The 23089-nt window shown below is 35.2% G+C and overlaps 1 protein-coding gene and 1 long non-coding RNA gene across 7 annotated transcripts in view; one reads left to right on the forward strand and one right to left on the reverse strand.

Moving 5' to 3' along the window:
- LOC126741702 (brain tumor protein) overlaps positions 1 to 23089 on the forward strand; it is a 156547-nt gene that overhangs the window by 86350 nt on the left and 47108 nt on the right. Inside the window, exon 1 of one of the 6 annotated variants that reach the window (XM_050448234.1) lies at positions 21128 to 21391. The exons of 1 other annotated variant lie outside the window; for it this stretch is intronic. The gene's annotated coding sequence lies outside the window, so the exon portion shown is untranslated. Of the gene's footprint in view, positions 1 to 21127; positions 21392 to 21435; positions 21758 to 21784; positions 21918 to 23089 lie in introns of those variants that run through there. 4 more of the 6 variants (XM_050448237.1, XM_050448231.1, XM_050448233.1 and 1 more) reach the window with 4 other exon arrangements.
- Positions 7219 to 14830, reverse strand: LOC126741704 (uncharacterized). Its single transcript, XR_007662292.1, has 3 exons — positions 14574 to 14830; positions 8152 to 9005; positions 7219 to 7645 (listed from the first exon to the last, which is right to left on the reverse strand). It is a non-coding gene; the product is annotated as an uncharacterized LOC126741704 (long non-coding RNA).

A 23089-nucleotide genomic window follows, 5' to 3' on the forward strand; every position in this document is an offset into this window, starting at 1 on the left:
ACTAGCTTAAAACTGGTTCTTAGCCCTTAGAAAATCTTTAGGACCGCTTGACTATCATGTTTTAAATGCTTCCTTTTACTTTGTTGACTGTAAATATACCGATAAGCAATTTAATATCTCTTCAGTTACTATTTTTTAAATATAAACATATAATATTTGTTTTTGAGAAAATATATTTCTCCGCACGCCAGCATATTTTAATATCTAATTAACCTTATTTCCAACGTATACGCCGAAGTAATTATTTATTCACATTATGCTAGCTTTCAAACAATTAGTGAGTACTATTAAATACACTTTTGATAAGGGCTACGCCGTACGTAACGTGGTATTGTTCTATTCTCTGTAGCATAACGCATCGCCTCTATATTTCTTTGTATAAAGCAATTCGCAATATCACTTTCCGTCCTTCGTAGTTAATTTAGTTGCAAAATAGCTGAGTTTCCCGATTATCATTTTCGGAAAGCCGCGTAATTACTCTTTGTTCAGGTTAGAAACACATTGTACATGCAGTATATGAAATGATTTGTACAATATGCAGAGCACTGCAATTAATAGAATGAGTATATTTTATTGTTTGGGATGAGATTCCTGAGTATGGATTTTGATGTTATAATACTTATTCATAATTTCTGTGTCAACGCGTTTTTTTTTTTAATATTTATGTACTATAATATATTTTAGAAATCCAAATTTCACGATATACATTAACACTTAATTTGTTAGAATATTGACCAATAAGTTGAATTGATAAATTTCAATTTTTGATGAAGATTTTATATGAAAAATTCATATATTTGGTTTTAAAATTTACAGGATTTTACTAGACTACACGTTTTTCTTTATAATGAAAGGGGATTTCAATCCTAACCCTAGTAGATATGACGCAAGCATTTTGATTTGGCACTTAAACTTTAGTTACCATTATACATTAAACAAAAGGCATAAATTCCAAAGCAGTGCTTAACTGCTTAATCCGATAAGGCTTCTTCATAAAACATACCAAAAGAAATATTTCTTTAAACCCAGAAGTATTTCTTGCATGGTGGAGTTATATGTGACCTTTTGACTTGGAAAAAATAGTAGTGAAACTTACTCACTCTTTTGGGCACAACACCTATGTTGATTGATGTAACAGAATTTTTTTTGCAATGACTTTTGCATTGCCTAAATATTTTAAGCTCGTATACACTACCTTAATAACATTGAACCTATAATCAATTTCACAATAAAGACTGACACTGATTCAATCCTACCTTTTTGGCATTTTCTTAAAAAGGAACATAAGAAAATCGGTCTACAAGTAGCGGATTCATACTAGACAGTAACGCTACTATGACTATATGTAGCTATGAATTCAGTCACACTAAATCTACCACATTAGGCATCATTATCAGGAAGTCTCACCACAAATACTGATCTCATCGGCGAATCAAAAAATTTTAGCAAAAACTTACTTACGCAGGGTTCAGTAGCCTTCAGCCAACTAGATATAAACTTTACACATATTGCCTACTTCTAGAGCGTAAAAGCCTGTACAACAGATCTTGCTTTTAGTTTACACTTGATAACAATGCCGGCAATTAGTCCTTATGAATGACGTAGTGTTTTCTTTGTTCATGCAATCTAGTTTCTAGTGTTTACCTCTTAACAAATATACTTGTCTATATTAATGTCTATGTCGTGTATCTATTTTAATGAATACTTTTCTTTTTTCAGTGTTAATAGAAGCTGTTCATTACCGTTATTATATTCCGCAGAATGAGCAGTTATTCCTTTTTTTAAATTTTAATTTTAATTTTACTTAAACTTAACATCTACGGTTTTTTTCACTATAGTCAGAGCAGTTTTAAAAAACTCATCAGTTTGGGTATCTTGATCTAGTCTCGTCATTCTTTTTATGCTATTTCTTTTCATAATTACTTCTCATCATCATCGTCATCATCATCAATAATCGCCTTTAGTTAATAATTTATTTTTTTCCAGGTAAGAAATCCACTGACCACTATAATGATCATAACATTAGTGATGCAGTCATCCCTGTTGGTAAGATAAAAAAATATTTTTATTCCTTTATTACGCTACGTTATATAGTTTACGTTAATGAAATATTTTGCAATCACCATGGCGTAATATGTAATAAATATTTATAAGTGTTTCATGTCATCCATAGTCAGTCCAGATAAGTTTTCCCAAATACAAACTTAAAGTAAAAAATAAATTATACAAAATGGCTTTGCGGAAAGTATTATCTAGTTTATAATAAAATGTTGAAGAGCAATTTTCCGAGATGAACAGCAGTAAAGCTGAAATATAAAAGATAAGATTCTTAAAGCCCTTAGGCATCCTCTTAACTTAACAGCATTTATCGCCCGCTGTTTGTAAATAAAGAAATATAAAATAGTATGAGTGAAATAAAAAGAAAAACGTGAAAAAAAGACTTTTTATTTATAAATCAAGGCGTGAAGCTTGAGACATAAACGGGGAGAATAAAGATGAGCTATTTAAAATAAACTGAAGAAGTAAGTAGCGATCCGAAATCAGTTACTTGCCAAATGAATAAGCATCTCCATCTAAAGATCCATTCAGATAATCATGCAATTGGAACATGCAAATTTGTATAGATTATTTGACTTTGGGTCTTAGTTTACTCCGCACTGTTTATTAACAGCATCAAGTTATAAATACATTGTTGTTTTTTTTTTAAGATATTTCATCCGTTCATGTCAATTTTTGGCAAAGATAACTTTATGCAAATGCATCTTGCCCAAACTTCATTTTCATTTACATCCAACGATTTACTTAAGCAAAAATAAGTAAACTTGTGCCAGTTTGCTTTAGCGTCGTAAATGAAATAAAAGAGAAAATGCTTATGTAATTTATCTTTAGGTTTCATTATATATTTCCTTGCAAATCTGAATAATCAATTGTTATAATCAGTGCTGGAAGTATTTTTTGTTCCAAATTTTGATGTGGCCAATGGTTTTACAGCAACTCAACAAGAATCAATATAATAAAAAATGTTGTGGTTAAACGAATTTCCTTTTACTAGAGCTGGAGTTGTCACAATACTTTTGATGTTCGGATAGGAATAATAAATGAACACCTATATGAATCTTATTTTCATACCAGATGAGCCCATTGCAATACAGTAAGGATCGAATGTAAACTAATTGGCTTGAATTCATTAAGAATTTGCTATTGTAGTGGAAGAAAAACTAATAGATACAGTTTTCCCACTATGGTTGTTTCTCTACAACGGTTGTTTAGAACAAGATCATTGATCTCCAACATTTCCAGATAAATCACTTTGTTTTTAGTAAAGAAATATTAAACAGCAACAAACCCCAAGTACGAACTCATTTTTCAAAATGTATCCAGCAAAGTCCAAGAAAAATCGATTAAACTAGGTAAGGTGACCTTGACTGCCGGTAACCGTGATGAAAAAAATTTGGCAGCTCTTGTTAAAAAATCGCTCATAAATCTAATGCAACATTATCTTTAACAAAAAATGAAAAACAGCTAATTCGTTGACTTGCCTCAAAATTAAAAAGAAATACACGGTGAACGTTTAATTGACGTCATCAGGATGTCTGGTTGGTATACCGTCTTGGCAACTTCCATTTCTTTGTTTATGTTGTTAATGCGACTAAAGTATTTTCGACATAGGTCAAGAGCTTGCATAAAATTGATTTGTATGCGGTATTCGTTTATTTATATCAACCAACAAAGTTATTTATATGTTTTTGTTAAAATTCACAAATTAAAATTTTCCGAATAATGTTGGAACATTGGATATTAGAGGCACCATAATAAGTAAGTCTGTGTGGCAGTTCCAGTAACTACTTTATGTGCCTTATCTATGGATCTCTAAGAACCAGACAACTTTTCCTTTAGTAGAATGGGACGTCTTGATGTCCTTTATAATCATTGATAAGAAGATGCCGTAGAATAGGCCGCTAAGTCACCAGACCTAAACCCATGGGATTTTTTAATGGGGGTTTCTAAGGTAAAGTATACATGAACAGAACTGTCAATTTCAAAAACAGAAAGAAAGAATAGAAAGAGAAATCTGTCGTATACTAGTAGAAGTAGTGAGAGATGTTGATGATGAAAAGTTGTATAACTAATGCACTTACACATCGCAAATATGCTCAAAAGGAAACTTATAAAAACCTTAACCTAAAATAAAAAGTGCAAAGCCTTCCAACATGTTGTATCATTTGAATAGTACATACACTCAAAAAGGGTAATCTGCAGTTTTTTCAATTTTAATTTTTGTCTAAAACGGGAACAGAGTATGGCAGATGAAAGAAATATTTTTTCCTTAAAATCGGACACCCTATACATCATGTACAGTATTGTATTTTTAATAGAAACACCAACAAAAAGAATTTTCTGGTTACTGTAAAAAAGCTTTTATTAACTCTTATAAATATTTTCTTTTTAACAACGCCAGTGGTAAACTCAACCCTAAATAAACTAATAAAGAAAAACAAACAACATAAATATTTCAACGGTTCATTTTAAATCCAAAGAATCTCTTTCTCCCATTTAACCTCTTGAAAATAAAATAAGGTATCATAAGTCGCATCCGGCAGCTGAAACAGTTGTGTACAATATTGTTGCTTCTATATAATCGAAAAATTTTAAACACTTGTGATGTAATGGTGTAACGACTACATAGTAGTTAATTTAAATTACTAGTACTGGGTATTTGACTCAGGCGGAATGGTTAAGTATGCTGGATTTTAATGGTCTGTGACAAATGATAGAATACAGATGATAGTTTTTTTTTCATATTTTATAATCGTTTTTACGACAATTGGGGTTTTGTTTTATGTAGAAATAAAAGTGAATAAATAAGATATATTTTTTTATCTTTCAATAAAAATTTAAATCTTGCGAAAGTCTTGCAGTATATTATTATTTTGCACACATCCCACGTGGTTTATCATTATATAATGAACCAGGGGATAACTTCTAACCGAATACAAGAACCAGCACTTCTGCAAACCTTTTTATATATATTTTTAAAAATTTCCTCGGTAAACTAAAAAAAGGAAAAAAATATTTCAAAAAAATCCTTGAAGGATAATAACCAACATTTTCAATAATTAATTTTTGAATGATTGATTTGTGTTATATAGCGTGGAAGCAATTTAAAAACCAAACAAGACCAGTTATAAGCAGCCTAAATAATAAAAAATGCTGGGATCCACAGAGTTTTAATTTCAGAAGGGATTTTTAACCAATGTGATTTTTGTTTTAACAAATCTGAAATTTAAAAAAGGATTAAAAAAAACATCTCAGATTTCATTTTACAGGTATAATTACCATGTCTGAAGTAAATTTAGATAAAGAATGAAAGAAGAAATGGAAAATTGGAAATAAATCAGCAATGTATAATGAGTTCCAAATATGAAGGTAATAATGAGTCAGATTCACTAAAGATATTTCAAAATAATACAAATTATTTCTCCGCGAAAAGAAGCTCTTAAAAAGTTTAAATAACTTCGTTTGTTCGGGGGAACAGCAATGTTGAAATTAGTCTTGTACTTCATTTGCTTCAAAACTTCGCACTCCAAAAGAGTTTGAAAATTACTTTATGTCATATTTCACAAATTTTATTTTAAAACTTATTTTAGAAAGGAAATTTATTATAGATAATAAAATTACATAAAACATAGGTTTTTTAGGGATACTCCGTAAATGGGGAGGTAAAGGTCATAAATGCCGATACGCGTTTCTATTTATTACCGTCTTCAGAGCAAGACAACCAACAAAACCAAAAAAAAGCAGAAAATAAGGAATTACAAACAGGATTATTTAACCAATTCGTAAATTCAACTCTAATACCTTTGGTTCTAGAGGCGAAATACACTAAGAAGATTCTATGTCCTTTTCTTTTCCTTTGGTTTGCTCATCTCAAGGCAAAAGTAAAAAAAGTAGATTAACAGCTATTCTACCTGGAAGTTATTGAAAATTTAATGAATCAATCAACAGTTTGTTCTAATACTCACATACCAATCACACCTTGGCTATCTCTTCTAAGCAAAATAGATGATTCTATGAAAAATAGATAAAAAAGTGAGGTCTAAGCATAGCAATATATATAACGTTAATTCTATCAAATTTCAAAGAAGAAAGGTAATTGATTCTCTTAAAATAACCTTAACATGTAATAGCGTTCCCGCCATTCGGGACTTTGTTTTTAAATTACCGAAAACTGGCTTTATTATCATTATAATTATATTGGGGGATCTGGGATCTGATCTAATCAGTGAGTGCGTAAATACTCGTCGATATTGACAACTGAAATTGATTGATTGATTTTAGTGGTCATAAGTATTATTAGGATTGTACCCTCTCGGTTTATAACGGGAAATGAGAGCCAATCGGGGTTATTTTTAATCACTTTAGTTAGATTCTGGACTACTTAGATCGATGTGCTAGGTAAAAAATTACTTACGCTTCTCTTATTCAATTCAACCTTATAAAAAGCACTTGAAATTAGACAAAAACTCTTCTCGAAAGGTATAATGCCTGACTTGTGTCTTTTGAAATTTTACATTCCTCAGAAATAATATCTTTCGCCCGTTGTTATTTAATATATTATTTAATAAAAGATCGAAATAATCAGTTTTTATAGAGAAATAGAATATTCCATTTAATGTAGTTCAATAATTTTTATCAATCCCGTGCAGTTCTCATTAATGACCATTTTAAAATATTGCGGGAGTTTACTTTTCTGACAGGAAAAATCTGGATGTGAAGTACAAATTGAATTACAAAGGATTTTTTGTTTGAAGTTTTCTTTCAATTAAAAGTATAAAGATATATTGCGAAAGTTTTTAACAATCAAGTGGAATTTAGTGCAATTGTTTCCTTCGCGATTTTCCATTTAGCTTTGTTTTATTCATTATTTTTGCATTTAACTCGAAAATAATTATTTTAAACATAATTTCAGTTTTTTGAGTGAAACCAAAATTTTGTTTTATGGTATCAAACATTGTTATTGACTAGTGCTTTCTGACCTGGAATTTTACTATTTATTGAATCAACAATTTTGTAATTTTTACAAAAATTGTCAGATTTGCCTTATCTAACAACAAAAATTTGTAAACGAACACTTTTGAATCATCGAAATCATTGAATTATGTATTTGTATTGTAAAAGTTTTATTTACAAATCAATGACAGCAGTACCTAGGTTACTCAATCCTAAACATTTCATTTTATTCTTATATTAAATTGTTTTAAAATTTGCAAAATATGCTAATATGGGGCAGGGTCTATCCAGTGGCCTAACATATTAATATTTATGAAATGCGTTTGGTAGTTATTAAAAATACCTTTATTGCCACCCTTCGGGATCATCCTTATACCCGAATACACTTCAGCCTAGAAAAACTTATTATATCTACCCGAATATAATTTCATTCACCCTCGTGTCTTTAGGGACATATTGCCTCGAACTAAGTCAAAACCGTTGGAATTTTCCCCGGATTATAACGGAATTCGACCAGAACAAGTGGAATTATAGCACTTTGAAAATTCGAAAAAAAGTCAATTTTCGACCCCGTTTTTGAGCCCAAAAATGGGCCACAAAAATGCGAGATCTCAGCTAATATAAGAGCTACGACCTTGCGGATGGTCTCGTTGAATTCAGAAGGGCGAAACTAAGTCAAAACCGTTGGAATTTCCCCAATAGGGCCCACAGAAGCCGAGATATAGACCTCCAAAATTTGAGATTTTTCATTTTTAGGGTATACCTCCCCGTATCGAATTTTTCACCAAAAATTGATTTTTTTCGAATTTGAACTAACTATTCCATCGGCTTGTTCCCATCACCTACAACACGAAAACACCGGGTTATAATGAGTTTCGAGAAAAACTAAGGGAATTATAGCACTTTGAAAATGCGAAAAATCGATTTTCTTTAAACCCGAAAATAGCTATAGAAACCCCTATCAGCGGCTTATTCCCATCACCTACATTACGAAAACACCGGGTTATACCGGAATTCGACCAGAACAAGTGGAATTATAGCACTTTGAAAATTCGAAAAAAAGTCAATTTTCGACCCCGTTTTTGAGCCCAAATATGGGCCACAAAAATGCGAGATCTCAGCTAATATAAGAGCTACGACCTTGCGGATGGTCTCGTTGGATTCAGAAGGACGAAACTAAGTCAAAACTGTTGGAATTTTCCCGATAGGGCCCATAGAAGCCGAGATATGGACCTCCAAAGTTTGAGATTTTTCATTTTTAGGGTATACCCCCCCGTATCGAATTTTTCACCAAAAATCGATTTTTTTCGAATTTGAACTAACTATCCCAGCGGCTTGTTCCCATCACCTACAACACGAAAACACCGGGTTATAATGAGTTTCGAGAAAAACTAAGGGAATTATAGCACTTTGAAAATGCGAAAAATCGATTTCCTTTAAACCCGAAAATAGCTAAAGAAACCCCTATCAGCGGCTTATTCCCGTCACCTACATTACGAAAACACCGGGTTATACCGGAATTCGACCAGAACAAGTGGAATTATAGCACTTTGAAAATTCGAAAAAAAGTCAATTTTCGACCCCGTTTTTGAGCCCAAATATGGGCCACAAAAATGCGAGATCTCAGCTAATATAAGAGCTACGACCTTGCGGATGGTCTCGTTGGATTCAGAAGGACGAAACTAAGTCAAAACCGTTGGAATTTTCCCGATAGGGCCCATAGAAGCCGAGATATGGACCTCCAAAGTTTGAGATTTTTCATTTTTTGGGTATACCCCCCCGTATCGAATTTTTCACCAAAAATTGATTTTTTTCGAATTTGAACTAACTATTCCATCGGCTTGTTCCCATCACCTACAACACGAAAACACCGGGTTATAATGAGTTTCGAGAAAAACTAAGGGAATTATAGCACTTTGAAAATGCGAAAAATCGATTTTCTTTAAACCCGAAAATAGCTATAGAAACCCCTATCAGCGGCTTATTCCCATCACCTACATTACGAAAACACTGGGTTATACCGGAATTCGACCAGAACAAGTGGAATTATAGCACTTTGAAAATTCGAAAAAAAGTCAATTTTCGACCCCGTTTTTGAGCCCAAAAATGGGCCACAAAAATGCGAGATCTCAGCTAATATGGGAGCTACGACCTTGCGAAAGGTCCCGTTGGATTCAGAAGGACGAAACTAAGTCAAAACCGTTGGAATTTTCCCGATAGGGCCCATAGAAGCCGAGATATGGATCTCCAAAGTTTGAGATTTTTCATTTTTTGGGTATACCCCCCCGTATCGAATTTTTCACCAAAAATTGATTTTTTTCGAATTTGAACTAACTATTCCATCGGCTTGTTCCCATCACCTACAACACGAAAACACCGGGTTATAATGAGTTTCGAGAAAAACTAAGGGAATTATAGCACTTTGAAAATGCGAAAAACCGATTTTCTTTAAACCCGAAAATAGCTATAGAAACCCCTATCAGCGGCTTATTCCCATCACCTACATTACGAAAACACCGGGTTATACCGGAATTCGACCAGAACAAGTGGAATTATAGGACTTTGAAAATTCGAAAAAAAGTCAATTTTCGACCCCGTTTTTGAGCCCAAATATGGGCCACAAAAATGCGAGATCTCAGCTAATATAAGAGCTACGACCTTGCGGATGGTCTCGTTGGATTCAGAAGGACGAAACTAAGTCAAAACCGTTGGAATTTTCCCGATAGGGCCCATAGAAGCCGAGATATGGACCTCCAAAGTTTGAGATTTTTCATTTTTAGGGTATACCCCCCCGTATCGAATTTTTCACCAAAAATTGATTTTTTTCGAATTTGAACTAACTATTCCAGCGGCATGTTCCCATCACCTACAACACGAAAACACCGGGTTATAATGAGTTTCGAGAAAAACTAAGGGAATTATAGCACTTTGAAAATGCGAAAAATCGATTTTCTTTAAACCCGAAAATAGCTATAGAAACCCCTATCAGCGGCTTATTCCCATCACCTACATTACGAAAACACTGGGTTATACCGGAATTCGACCAGAACAAGTGGAAATATAGCACTTTGAAAATTCGAAAAAAAGTCAATTTTCGACCCCCGTTTTTGAGCCCAAAAATGGGCCACAAAAATGCGAGATCTCAGCTAATATGGGAGCTACGACCTTGCGAAAGGTCCCGTTGGATTCAGAAGGACGAAACTAAGTCAAAACCGTTGGAATTTTCCCGATAGGGCCCATAGAAGCCGAGATATGGACCTCCAAAGTTTGAGATTTTTCATTTTTAGGGTATACCCCCCCGTATCGAATTTTTCACCAAAAATTGATTTTTTTCGAATTTGAACTAACTATTCCAGCGGCTTGTTCCCATCACCTACAACACGAAAACACCGGGTTATAATGAGTTTCGAGAAAAACTAAGGGAATTATAGCACTTTGAAAATGCGAAAAATCGATTTTCTTTAAACCCGAAAATAGCTATAGAAACCCCTATCAGCGGCTTATACCCATCACCTACATTACGAAAACACCGGGTTATACCGGAATTCGACCAGAACAAGTGGAATTATAGCACTTTGAAAATTCGAAAAAAAGTCAATTTTCGACCCCATTTTTGAGCCCAAAAATGGGCCACAAAAATGTGAGATCTCAGCTAATATGGGAGCTACGACCTTGCGGATGGTCTTGTTGGATTCAGAAGGACGAAACTAAGTCAAAACCGTTGGAATTTTCCCGATAGGGCCTATAGAAGCCGAGATATGGACCTTCAAAGTTTGAGATTTTTCATTTTTAGGGTATACCCCCCCGTATCGAATTTTTCACCAAGAATTGATTTTTTTCGAATTTGAACTAACTATTCCAGCGGCTTGTTCTCATCACCTACAACACGAAAACACCGGGTTATAATGAGTTTCGAGAAAAACTAAGGGAATTATAGCACTTTGAAAATGCGAAAAATCGATTTTCTTTAAACCCGAAAATAGCTATAGAAACCCCTATCAGCGGCTTATTCCCATCACCTACATTACGAAAACACCGGGTTATACCGGAATTCGACCAGAACAAGTGGAATTATAGCACTTTGAAAATTCGAAAAAAAGTCAATTTTCGACCCCATTTTTGAGCCCAAAAATGGGCCACAAAAATGTGAGATCTCAGCTAATATGGGAGCTACGACCTTGCGAAAGGTCTCGTTGGATTCAGAAGGACGAAACTAAGTCAAAACCGTTGGAATTTTCCCGATAGGGCCCATAGAAGCCGAGATATGGACCTCCAAAGTTTGAGATTTTTCATTTTTAGGGTATACCCCCCCGTATCGAATTTTTCACCAAAAATTGATTTTTTTCGAATTTGAACTAACTATTCCAGCGGCTTGTTCCCATCACCTACAACACGAAAACACCGGGTTATAATGAGTTTCGAGAAAAACTAAGGGAATTATAGCACTTTGAAAATGCGAAAAATCGATTTTCTTTAAACCCGAAAATAGCTATAGAAACCCCTATCAGCGGCTTATACCCATCACCTACATTACGAAAACACCGGGTTATACCGGAATTCGACCAGAACAAGTGGAATTATAGCACTTTGAAAATTCGAAAAAAAGTCAATTTTCGACCCCATTTTTGAGCCCAAAAATGGGCCACAAAAATGTGAGATCTCAGCTAATATGGGAGCTACGACCTTGCGGATGGTCTTGTTGGATTCAGAAGGACGAAACTAAGTCAAAACCGTTGGAATTTTCCCGATAGGGCCTATAGAAGCCGAGATATGGACCTCCAAAGTTTGAGATTTTTCATTTTTAGGGTATACCCCCCCGTATCGAATTTTTCACCAAGAATTGATTTTTTTCGAATTTGAACTAACTATTCCAGCGGCTTGTTCCCATCACCTACAACACGAAAACACCGGGTTATAATGAGTTTCGAGAAAAACTAAGGGAATTATAGCACTTTGAAAATGCGAAAAATCGATTTTCTTTAAACCCGAAAATAGCTATAGAAACCCCTATCAGCGGCTTATTCCCATCACCTACATTACGAAAACACCGGGTTATACCGGAATTCGACCAGAACAAGTGGAATTATAGCACTTTGAAAATTCGAAAAAAAGTCAATTTTCGACCCCGTTTTTGAGCCCAAAAATGGGCCACAAAAATGCGAGATCTCAGCTAATATGGGAGCTACGACCTTGCGAAAGGTCCCGTTGGATTCAGAAGGACGAAACTAAGTCAAAACCGTTGGAATTTTCCCGATAGGGCCCATAGAAGCCGAGATATGGACCTCCAAAGTTTGAGATTTTTCATTTTTAGGGTATACCCCCCCGTATCGAATTTTTCACCAAAAATTGATTTTTTTCGAATTTGAACTAACTATTCCAGCGGCTTGTTCCCATCACCTACAACACGAAAACACCGGGTTATAATGAGTTTCGAGAAAAACTAAGGGAATTATAGCACTTTGAAAATGCGAAAAATCGATTTTCTTTAAACCCGAAAATAGCTATAGAAACCCCTATCAGCGGCTTATACCCATCACCTACATTACGAAAACACCGGGTTATACCGGAATTCGACCAGAACAAGTGGAATTATAGCACTTTGAAAATTCGAAAAAAAGTCAATTTTCGACCCCATTTTTGAGCCCAAAAATGGGCCACAAAAATGTGAGATCTCAGCTAATATGGGAGCTACGACCTTGCGGATGGTCTTGTTGGATTCAGAAGGACGAAACTAAGTCAAAACCGTTGGAATTTTCCCGATAGGGCCTATAGAAGCCGAGATATGGACCTCCAAAGTTTGAGATTTTTCATTTTTAGGGTATACCCCCCCGTATCGAATTTTTCACCAAGAATTGATTTTTTTCGAATTTGAACTAACTATTCCAGCGGCTTGTTCCCATCACCTACAACACGAAAACACCGGGTTATAATGAGTTTCGAGAAAAACTAAGGGAATTATAGCACTTTGAAAATGCGAAAAATCGATTTTCTTTAAACCCGAAAATAGCTATAGAAACCCCTATCAGCGGCTTATTCCCATCACCTACATTACGAAAACACCGGGTTATACCGGAATTCGACCAGAACAAGTGGAATTATAGCACTTTGAAAATTCGAAAAAAAGTCAATTTTCGACCCCATTTTTGAGCCCAAAAATGGGCCACAAAAATGTGAGATCTCAGCTAATATGGGAGCTACGACCTTGCGAAAGGTCTCGTTGGATTCAGAAGGACGAAACTAAGTCAAAACCGTTGGAATTTTCCCGATAGGGCCCATAGAAGCCGAGATATGGACCTCCAAAGTTTGAGATTTTTCATTTTTAGGGTATACCCCCCCGTATCGAATTTTTCACCAAAAATTGATTTTTTTCGAATTTGAACTAACTATTCCAGCGGCTTGTTCCCATCACCTACAACACGAAAACACCGGGTTATAATGAGTTTCGAGAAAAACTAAGGGAATTATAGCACTTTGAAAATGCGAAAAATCGATTTTCTTTAAACCCGAAAATAGCTATAGAAACCCCTATCAGCGGCTTATACCCATCACCTACATTACGAAAACACCGGGTTATACCGGAATTCGACCAGAACAAGTGGAATTATAGCACTTTGAAAATTCGAAAAAAAGTCAATTTTCGACCCCATTTTTGAGCCCAAAAATGGGCCACAAAAATGTGAGATCTCAGCTAATATGGGAGCTACGACCTTGCGGATGGTCTTGTTGGATTCAGAAGGACGAAACTAAGTCAAAACCGTTGGAATTTTCCCGATAGGGCCTATAGAAGCCGAGATATGGACCTCCAAAGTTTGAGATTTTTCATTTTTAGGGTATACCCCCCCCGTATCGAATTTTTCACCAAGAATTGATTTTTTTCGAATTTGAACTAACTATTCCAGCGGCTTGTTCCCATCACCTACAACACGAAAACACCGGGTTATAATGAGTTTCGAGAAAAACTAAGGGAATTATAGCACTTTGAAAATGCGAAAAATCGATTTTCTTTAAACCCGAAAATAGCTATAGAAACCCCTATCAGCGGCTTATTCCCATCACCTACATTACGAAAACACCGGGTTATACCAGAATTCGACCAGAACAAGTGGAATTATAGCACTTTGAAAATTCGAAAAAAAGTCAATTTTCGACCCCATTTTTGAGCCCAAAAATGGGCCACAAAAATGTGAGATCTCAGCTAATATGGAAGCTACGACCTTGCGAAAGGTCTCGTTGGATTCAGAAGGACGAAACTAAGTCAAAACCGTTGGAATTTTCCCGATAGGGCCCATAGAAGCCGAGATATGGACCTCCAAAGTTTGAGATTTTTCATTTTTAGGGTATACCCCCCCGTATCGAATTTTTCACCAAAAATCGATTTTTTTCGAATTTGAACTAACTATCCCAGCGGCTTGTTCCCATCACCTACAACACGAAAACACCGGGTTATAATGAGTTTCGAGAAAAACTAAGGGAATTATAGCACTTTGAAAATGCGAAAAATCGATTTCCTTTAAACCCGAAAATAGCTAAAGAAACCCCTATCAGCGGCTTATTCCCGTCACCTACATTACGAAAACACCGGGTTATACCGGAATTCGACCAGAACAAGTGGAATTATAGCACTTTGAAAATTCGAAAAAAAGTCAATTTTCGACCCCGTTTTTGAGCCCAAAAATGGGCCACAAAAATGCGAGATCTCAGCTAATATGGGAGCTACGACCTTGCGAAAGGTCCCGTTGGATTCAGAAGGACGAAACTAAGTCAAAACCGTTGGAATTTTCCCGATAGGGCCCATAGAAGCCGAGATATGGATCTCCAAAGTTTGAGATTTTTCATTTTTTGGGTATACCCCCCCGTATTCGTAAAATTCCAACGGTTTTGACTTAGTTTCGTCCTTCTGAATCCAACGAGACCTTTCGCAAGGTCGTAGCTCCCATATTAGCTGAGATCTCACATTTTTGTGGCCCATTTTTGGGCTCAAAAATGGGGTCGAAAATTGACTTTTTTTCGAATTTTCAAAGTGCTATAATTCCACTTGTTCTGGTCGAATTCCGGTATTTTTCACCAAAAATTGATTTTTTTCGAATTTGAACTAACTATTCCATCGGCTTGTTCCCATCACCTACAACACGAAAACACCGGGTTATAATGAGTTTCGAGAAAAACTAAGGGAATTATAGCACTTTGAAAATGCGAAAAATCGATTTTCTTTAAACCCGAAAATAGCTATAGAAACCCCTATCAGCGGCTTATTCCCATCACCTACATTACGAAAACACTGGGTTATACCGGAATTCGACCAGAACAAGTGGAATTATAGCACTTTGAAAATTCGAAAAAAAGTCAATTTTCGACCCCGTTTTTGAGCCCAAATATGGGCCACAAAAATGCGAGATCTCAGCTAATATAAGAGCTACGACCTTGCGGATGGTCTCGTTGGATTCAGAAGGACGAAACTAAGTCAAAACTGTTGGAATTTTCCCGATAGGGCCCATAGAAGCCGAGATATGGACCTCCAAAGTTTGAGATTTTTCATTTTTAGGGTATACCCCCCCGTATCGAATTTTTCACCAAAAATCGATTTTTTTCGAATTTGAACTAACTATCCCAGCGGCTTGTTCCCATCACCTACAACACGAAAACACCGGGTTATAATGAGTTTCGAGAAAAACTAAGGGAATTATAGCACTTTGAAAATGCGAAAAATCGATTTCCTTTAAACCCGAAAATAGCTATAGAAACCCCTATCAGCGGCTTATTCCCGTCACCTACATTACGAAAACACTGGGTTATACCGGAATTCTACCAGAACAAGTGGAATTATAGCACTTTGAAAATTCGAAAAAAAGTCAATTTTCGACCCCGTTTTTGAGCCCAAATATGGGCCACAAAAATGCGAGATCTCAGCTAATATAAGAGCTACGACCTTGCGGATGGTCTCGTTGGATTCAGAAGGACGAAACTAAGTCAAAACCGTTGGAATTTTCCCGATAGGGCCTATAGAAGCCGAGATATGGACCTCCAAAGTTTGAGATTTTTCATTTTTAGGGTATACCCCCCCGTATCGAATTTTTCACCAAAAATCGATTTTTTTCGAATTTGAACTAACTATCCCAGCGGCTTGTTCCCATCACCTACAACACGAAAACACCGGGTTATAATGAGTTTCGAGAAAAACTAAGGGAATTATAGCACTTTGAAAATGCGAAAAATCGATTTCCTTTAAACCCGAAAATAGCTAAAGAAACCTCTATCAGCGGCTTATTCCCGTCACGTACATTACGAAAACACCGGGTTATACCGGAATTCGACCAGAACAAGTGGAATTATAGCACTTTGAAAATTCGAAAAAAAGTCAATTTTCGACCCCGTTTTTGAGCCCAAATATGGGCCACAAAAATGCGAGATCTCAGCTAATATAAGAGCTACGACCTTGCGGATGGTCTCGTTGGATTCAGAAGGACGAAACTAAGTCAAAACCGTTGGAATTTTCCCGATAGGGCCCATAGAAGCCGAGATATGGACCTCCAAAGTTTGAGATTTTTCATTTTTAGGGTATACCCCCCCGTATCGAATTTTTCACCAAGAATTGATTTTTTTCGAATTTGAACTAACTATTCCAGCGGCATGTTCCCATCACCTACAACACGAAAACACCGGGTTATAATGAGTTTCGAGAAAAACTAAGGGAATTATAGCACTTTGAAAATGCGAAAAATCGATTTCCTTTAAACCCGAAAATAGCTAAAGAAACCCCTATCAGCGGCTTATTCCCGTCACCTACATTACGAAAACACCGGGTTATACCGGAATTCGACCAGAACACGTGGAATTATAGCACTTTGAAAATTCGAAAAAAAGTCAATTTTCGACCCCGTTTTTGAGCCCAAAAATGGGGCACAAAAATGCGAGATCTCAGCTAATATGGGAGCTACGACCTTGCGAAAGGTCCCGTTGGATTCAGAAGGACGAAACTAAGTCAAAACCGTTGGAATTTTCCCGATAGGGCCCATAGAAGCCGAGATATGGATCTCCAAAGTTTGAGATTTTTCATTTTTTGGGTATACCCCCCCGTATCGAATTTTTCACCAAAAATTGATTTTTTTCGAATTTGAACTAACTATTCCATCGGCTTGTTCCCATCACCTACAACACGAAAACACCGGGTTATAATGAGTTTCGAGAAAAACTAAGGGAATTATAGCACTTTGAAAATGCGAAAAATCGATTTTCTTTAAACCCGAAAATAGCTATAGAAACCCCTATCAGCGGCTTATTCCCATCACCTACATTACGAAAACACTGGGTTATACCGGAATTCGACCAGAACAAGTGGAATTATAGCACTTTGAAAATTCGGAAAAAAGTCAATTTTCGACCCCGTTTTTGAGCCCAAAAATGGGCCACAAAAATGCGAGATCTCAGCTAATATGGGAGCTACGACCTTGCGAAAGGTCCCGTTGGATTCAGAAGGACGAAACTAAGTCAAAACCGTTGGAATTTTCCCGATAGGGCCCATAGAAGCCGAGATATGGATCTCCAAAGTTTGAGATTTTTCATTTTTTGGGTATACCCCCCCGTATCGAATTTTTCACCAAAAATTGATTTTTTTCGAATTTGAACTAACTATTCCATCGGCTTGTTCCCATCACCTACAACACGAAAACACCGGGTTATAATGAGTTTCGAGAAAAACTAAGGGAATTATAGCACTTTGAAAATGCGAAAAATCGATTTTCTTTAAACCCGAAAATAGCTATAGAAACCCCTATCAGCGGCTTATTCCCATCACCTACATTACGAAAACACCGGGTTATACCGGAATTCGACCAGAACAAGTGGAATTATAGCACTTTGAAAATTCGAAAAAAAGTCAATTTTCGACCCCGTTGTTCGATACCCACTGTTGTTGTAAGCCTAGTAGGTACTTCTTCTGAAGTGGTTATCTTGAGGACCCTACATATAGTTTCAGCGCTCAGAGTTCGCGCCTCAAAGTTGGAGCTTCCAAACAACTCATCATGTGCGGTCTGACCAGGTCAAGGGCAAGCTTCTTGAGGTATTCTCTCCTGTGCTTTACAATTTCTTTATTCACTTCATCAGAGCCATGCAAAAGAATCATTGAATTATATCCCAGAATATCGAACAAATTATAGAACAGACATAATGGCCAGCGACGTGTTTTTCTACCAGTAGAATAAGTGTGGCACAACTGGTCTAAAGTATCCACTCCTCCTTTTGTAGAATTATAAAATTGAATAATTTCTGGTAACTTGGTCGTAAATGGCTCATCACCTTTTTCGTGCATTGTCGAAAGCATAATTACTGCTTATTTAGCACTCTTGGGTGGACAGTATGATAACAGTGTCAGATGTCCAATGTAGCAAAACATGGCAGAATTTTGATTCCTTTCTTTGAATTCCAAAAACGACTCAATTTCTTTTTTATTTCTTCTCACAGTAATTTTCCTCTCCAAAAGATGTTTCGCGGTCTCAATAGAAGTAAACCAGTTTTCCATGGTCAAGTTCCTATTTGTTCCTTGGACAGAACTGGTTAGCTTATTACAGTAATACTGAGCTACAGGAACATCAGTTGGTGTGGAACCTTTTCCTATATAAATTTCAGCATCAAGCGCAAAAGCTGTTTTTGGCATCGGAATATTAGAATTCCTGTGACTTTATCAAATAGTTCCTTGGTCAAAACTCCGGCCATTTTCATAACACCGGCATAATAAAATAGCCCGAAAAGTGCTTGTCGTTCAATGCTGTTTTTATCCTTAGTCCAAGAGGGTCTCTTACCTACTGGCGTAATAACAGCTGCAACAGTATTATGGTCATCGTTCTTATTTGAATATTTCAATCGTTGAACTTGGATCTCGTTATTAGTATATTGGGTAATTTTATCGAGATTGTCTTGAGTGAAACATAATTTCCAAGCTTCAGTTCCCGATGTTATATGTTTTGCTTCGTTTTTGTTTCCAGGTAAATGCAAAACCAGATTTCGTTTTGGTATACGATGAATTGCGCCTTTCTTACCTGACCACATAAACCCATTTTTACCCCTTAATTTGGTAGGCACTGGTAAAATTTCCACCATATCTCTGTTAATCGCCTGTATTTCTGCCAATGGTATATTGTCATCTTGCCAATCTGTATCAGATGGAAAGGTATCCTATATGGTAAGAGTCTGTTCTGGTGCAATAAAAGAATTAAGATTGATTTGATTGCCGCGTATTTCATCCTCTTCTGGCTCCTCTCTAAATAAAATCAGGTATAACGGCATCTTCCTCCTCGCTGTCATCCGAAAAACTGTCTGAATCAGATTCATAGAGAATGCGATGAATTTCTCCAACATATTTAGGCTTTGTTAGGTCGAAGAACTTTTTCTGCCCAGCCATTATTCGTGCAGCCTAACAAAGAAAATCAATATTAACTTAAAAATCAAAGAAAAATGTAATAACTTAAAAAAAAAACTAAAATATATTCTACCTCTTAAAACCCTCCAAATTTCATTTGCATATCTGGACCCATTTCAGAGCAATAAATAAATCGTCAATTTTTAAGAAAAACTTAACACCTCGTATCTTGGAAAACGAAGCATTTGCGGACATACGTTTATATAGCAAACTGTCATTATTTTTCCATGCAGAATCACCCCCTGAAATTTGTCGTACTTATCTACTATGATGATAAAAATGATGATTAAAATGATAAAATTATGAGATGTTTTATTAAATGAAATTTAAATTTTCCCGCCTTAATTTGGCCACGCTTTTCTACCATTTTGGTTGGTCCAATTAGGTAAGTCAAACTGTCAAGTTAGTTACAAGAGTTTCCGTTGCCAAGCGAGAGGCCGCTAGCTGATTTGTCAGAGGAATTTCTATCAGTTTGTATGCAACCACCACTTTTCTATATTTTTTTTGTTTTGTGGTCGTTATTATCCCGGATTAGTTAAGGGTTAAGGTGTTCGTTCGTTCAGCTGGCTGCATTTTATACTTTTTATATGAATCTAAATAAGTAATTTCTAAATTTCAGTTTAAAACATTAATATACATACAACTTATACCGAGGTTAAAAAAAATAACCTCTAAAAAAGCCAGAAAGACTATCCCCAATAAAATTCGGTTGAAAGATGAGGGTCGTCGAGAACTAGCTCGGTCTTAGATCATTACCCGTTTGCGCGCCAATGGTAAACATAAAATTCTTTATGAAATGCACTTAATTGCATGTTCAAAAATGCGCGATAACTACCTCTTAAAACCCTCCAAATTTCATTTGCATATCTGGACCGATTTCAAAGCAATAAATAAATCGTCAATTTTTAGGAAAAACTTTAACACCTCGTATCTTGGTAAATGAAGCATTTGCGGACATACGTTTATATAGCAAACTGTGCTTATTTTTCCATGCATAATAACCTCCTGAAGTTTGTCGTACTTATTTATTAACACCCTGTATAATAGGTTTGTGCTAATAAAATTGGGATATTATTAACCTAATTCTGATTCCTTTAGATTTATGATAAGAAAATAGCACAAAAATCTTCACAATCTTTTCTAATCTGTTTGGGTTATCATAGTTCAGTGTTAACAAAATATTTTTAAACATTATTAGAATAAATCTAATTTATATAATGTCTGTTATAATAAATTCTTGTATATTATGTTTATAAATTTAAATAATTATTTTTCAAGAAAATTTAAATAATAAATGTATAGAAAAATATTGTTTTATTTCCATTTTGAAATTGGTGATAATGTAGATTATTTTTAAGTGATTATTGCAGTACATTAACTAATTTAGATATGTAAAATAAAGCTCATGAGTTTTACTTCATCCTGATCAATATCTGATTCTAACCCTTTTGCTTTGGATATTGCGATTAAATGATAAAATTGTGAGATTTTTTATTAAATGAAATTTGAATTTTCCCGCCTTAATTTGGCCACGCTTTTCTACCATTTTGATTGGTCCAATTAGGCACGTCAAACTGTCAAGTTAGTTACAACAGATTCCGCTGCCAAGCGAGAGGACGCTAGCTGATTTGTCAGAGGAATTTCTATCAGTTTGTATGCAACCACCACTTTTCTATATTTTTGTTGTTTTGTGGTCGTTATTATCCCGGATTAGTTAAGGGTTAAAGTGTTCGTTCGTTCAGCTGGCTGCATTTTATACTTTTTATATGAATCTAAATAAGTAATTTCTAAATTTAAGTTTAAAACATTAATATACATACATCTTTTACCGAAGTTAAAAAAAAAATAACCTCTAAAAAAGCCAGAAAGACTATCCCCAATAAAATTCGGTTGAAAGCCGAGGGTCGTCGAGAACTAGCTCGGTCTTTATTTTACTAACAACATCTGCTTGCCGTGCGGGAGCGGGAGGTAAGTAAAATATTCGTTGAATTCGTTTCGTTCGTTGGCCGCCGCCAGCCGCTAGTCGAAAGAATGATCAACGTAGAGAAGGTTATCTCGCGAGCCGGTTAAGAGAGTCTGATTCATTTTCAAGCAAACCCAAAAATAACCGCCTGTTTTTTTACGTGCTTGATGTGTATTGTTGATGCTTTTCGCAACGTGATTGTGTTTTTGCTTTGTGTTTTCCTTTGTTCTAACGTAAGTACGGTAAGCAAACTGGTTGTAGTGTAGATACAATTTAAACTACAACGTGGTAGTGTTTTTGTTGTAACAAAGGTCCCGCCTTTTCTTGGATCTTTCTTCTCTGCTTGGATGGTCATCACTAAACAAAAAGAAGTAAATATAAAATCCTTTTTCTTTTAATTTTATAACCGTTTTGGCGGGCACTTGGGATTTTACCTGCGTCAATACCCGAGTTTTCTTTGTTCTTGGCGGGTTGATGGCGACCTAACCTAAGTCTCACACAAAGGCTAAATATTGTCAGTTTGTTACAAAGGTACCAATTTTATTATTATTAGTACTTGGTTTAACATAAATTACAATATATTAAATATTTAAGGTTCATTGAACAGACTAAAAAAATGACTCATTCATGCCTTGCCCTTCTTCAGCAGTTCTCATTAACTTGTAACTAACATTTGTTTAGGTACTTGAATGTTTTAAAGTTAAATGTTTTATTCTCTATCTTAAAAATGAAAAAGTTAATCCCTTTAGGGAGCTTGATAATTAATGTTTCAATTGCTGTAATGTAATTAAATTTACTTTTGATACTGTTAATAAGTTATTTAATTAGAGTTGTTGTTATTATTATTGTTGTAATATGATAACCATATTATCTTAGATATGGGATTACTTAGCTATAACCCTCATAACAGGTACTAACTTTAGGTTACAGGCATGGTAGGCATGACTTACATCACAATAAAAATCAACTTATAATTTCAATTCAAATCTCATGTCAAATCAATTTTCTTATTTTGAGGTGAAAATGCAAATTTTATAATTGAACATAGGTTTTCTTAATAATTAGAATTCAATTAATGGTCTGATTTTTCCAATGGTTTACTATATACAGGGTGTCCCAATATTTCATTGCAATATTTTAGCAGCCCCATCTTTGTCTAAAAATAGGACAAAAACTTCATATACAGGAATCTTGAAAAGTGAATCATTTTCATGTTAGAGGGTGTTTTATAATTCCTATTGAAGATGGTTTTTTGTTAATATTTTCGAAACGTCTGGTCGTTATTTATCGAAATTTTTATCTTATACTAGTGTTACTGTCACTGATTTTATAACATTTTATGCTAAAATGTATAAAGGGTCATTTAAAATTAGTGATCCGCAAAGATAAAAATGTCGATAACTTTTTTTCCAGTTATTTTAAAATTATTTGGCTAGTAAAATTAAAAAGAGCCAACATTTTTACATAACAAAGGTACTCTTGTCTTATTTTGTTAGAAGCCTGGGGTTTCAAGACAAATAATTATTAAGTTTGAAGTAAATCATAACATATAAAACAAAAAATAGTAGTTGGCAGAGCTTGTTGACAATTTGTTTATTGCTTGAATTCTGTTTGACGCTTTGATTGGCATAAGAAAAAAATAGGTATTTGTGTAAATTCTCTCGAAATACAATTTCTATTTTAAGGGCTACTCACGCAATAAG

Source organism: Anthonomus grandis, chromosome 10, assembly GCF_022605725.1.
Source record: "Anthonomus grandis grandis chromosome 10, icAntGran1.3, whole genome shotgun sequence".
Taxonomy (NCBI): domain Eukaryota; kingdom Metazoa; phylum Arthropoda; class Insecta; order Coleoptera; family Curculionidae; genus Anthonomus; species Anthonomus grandis.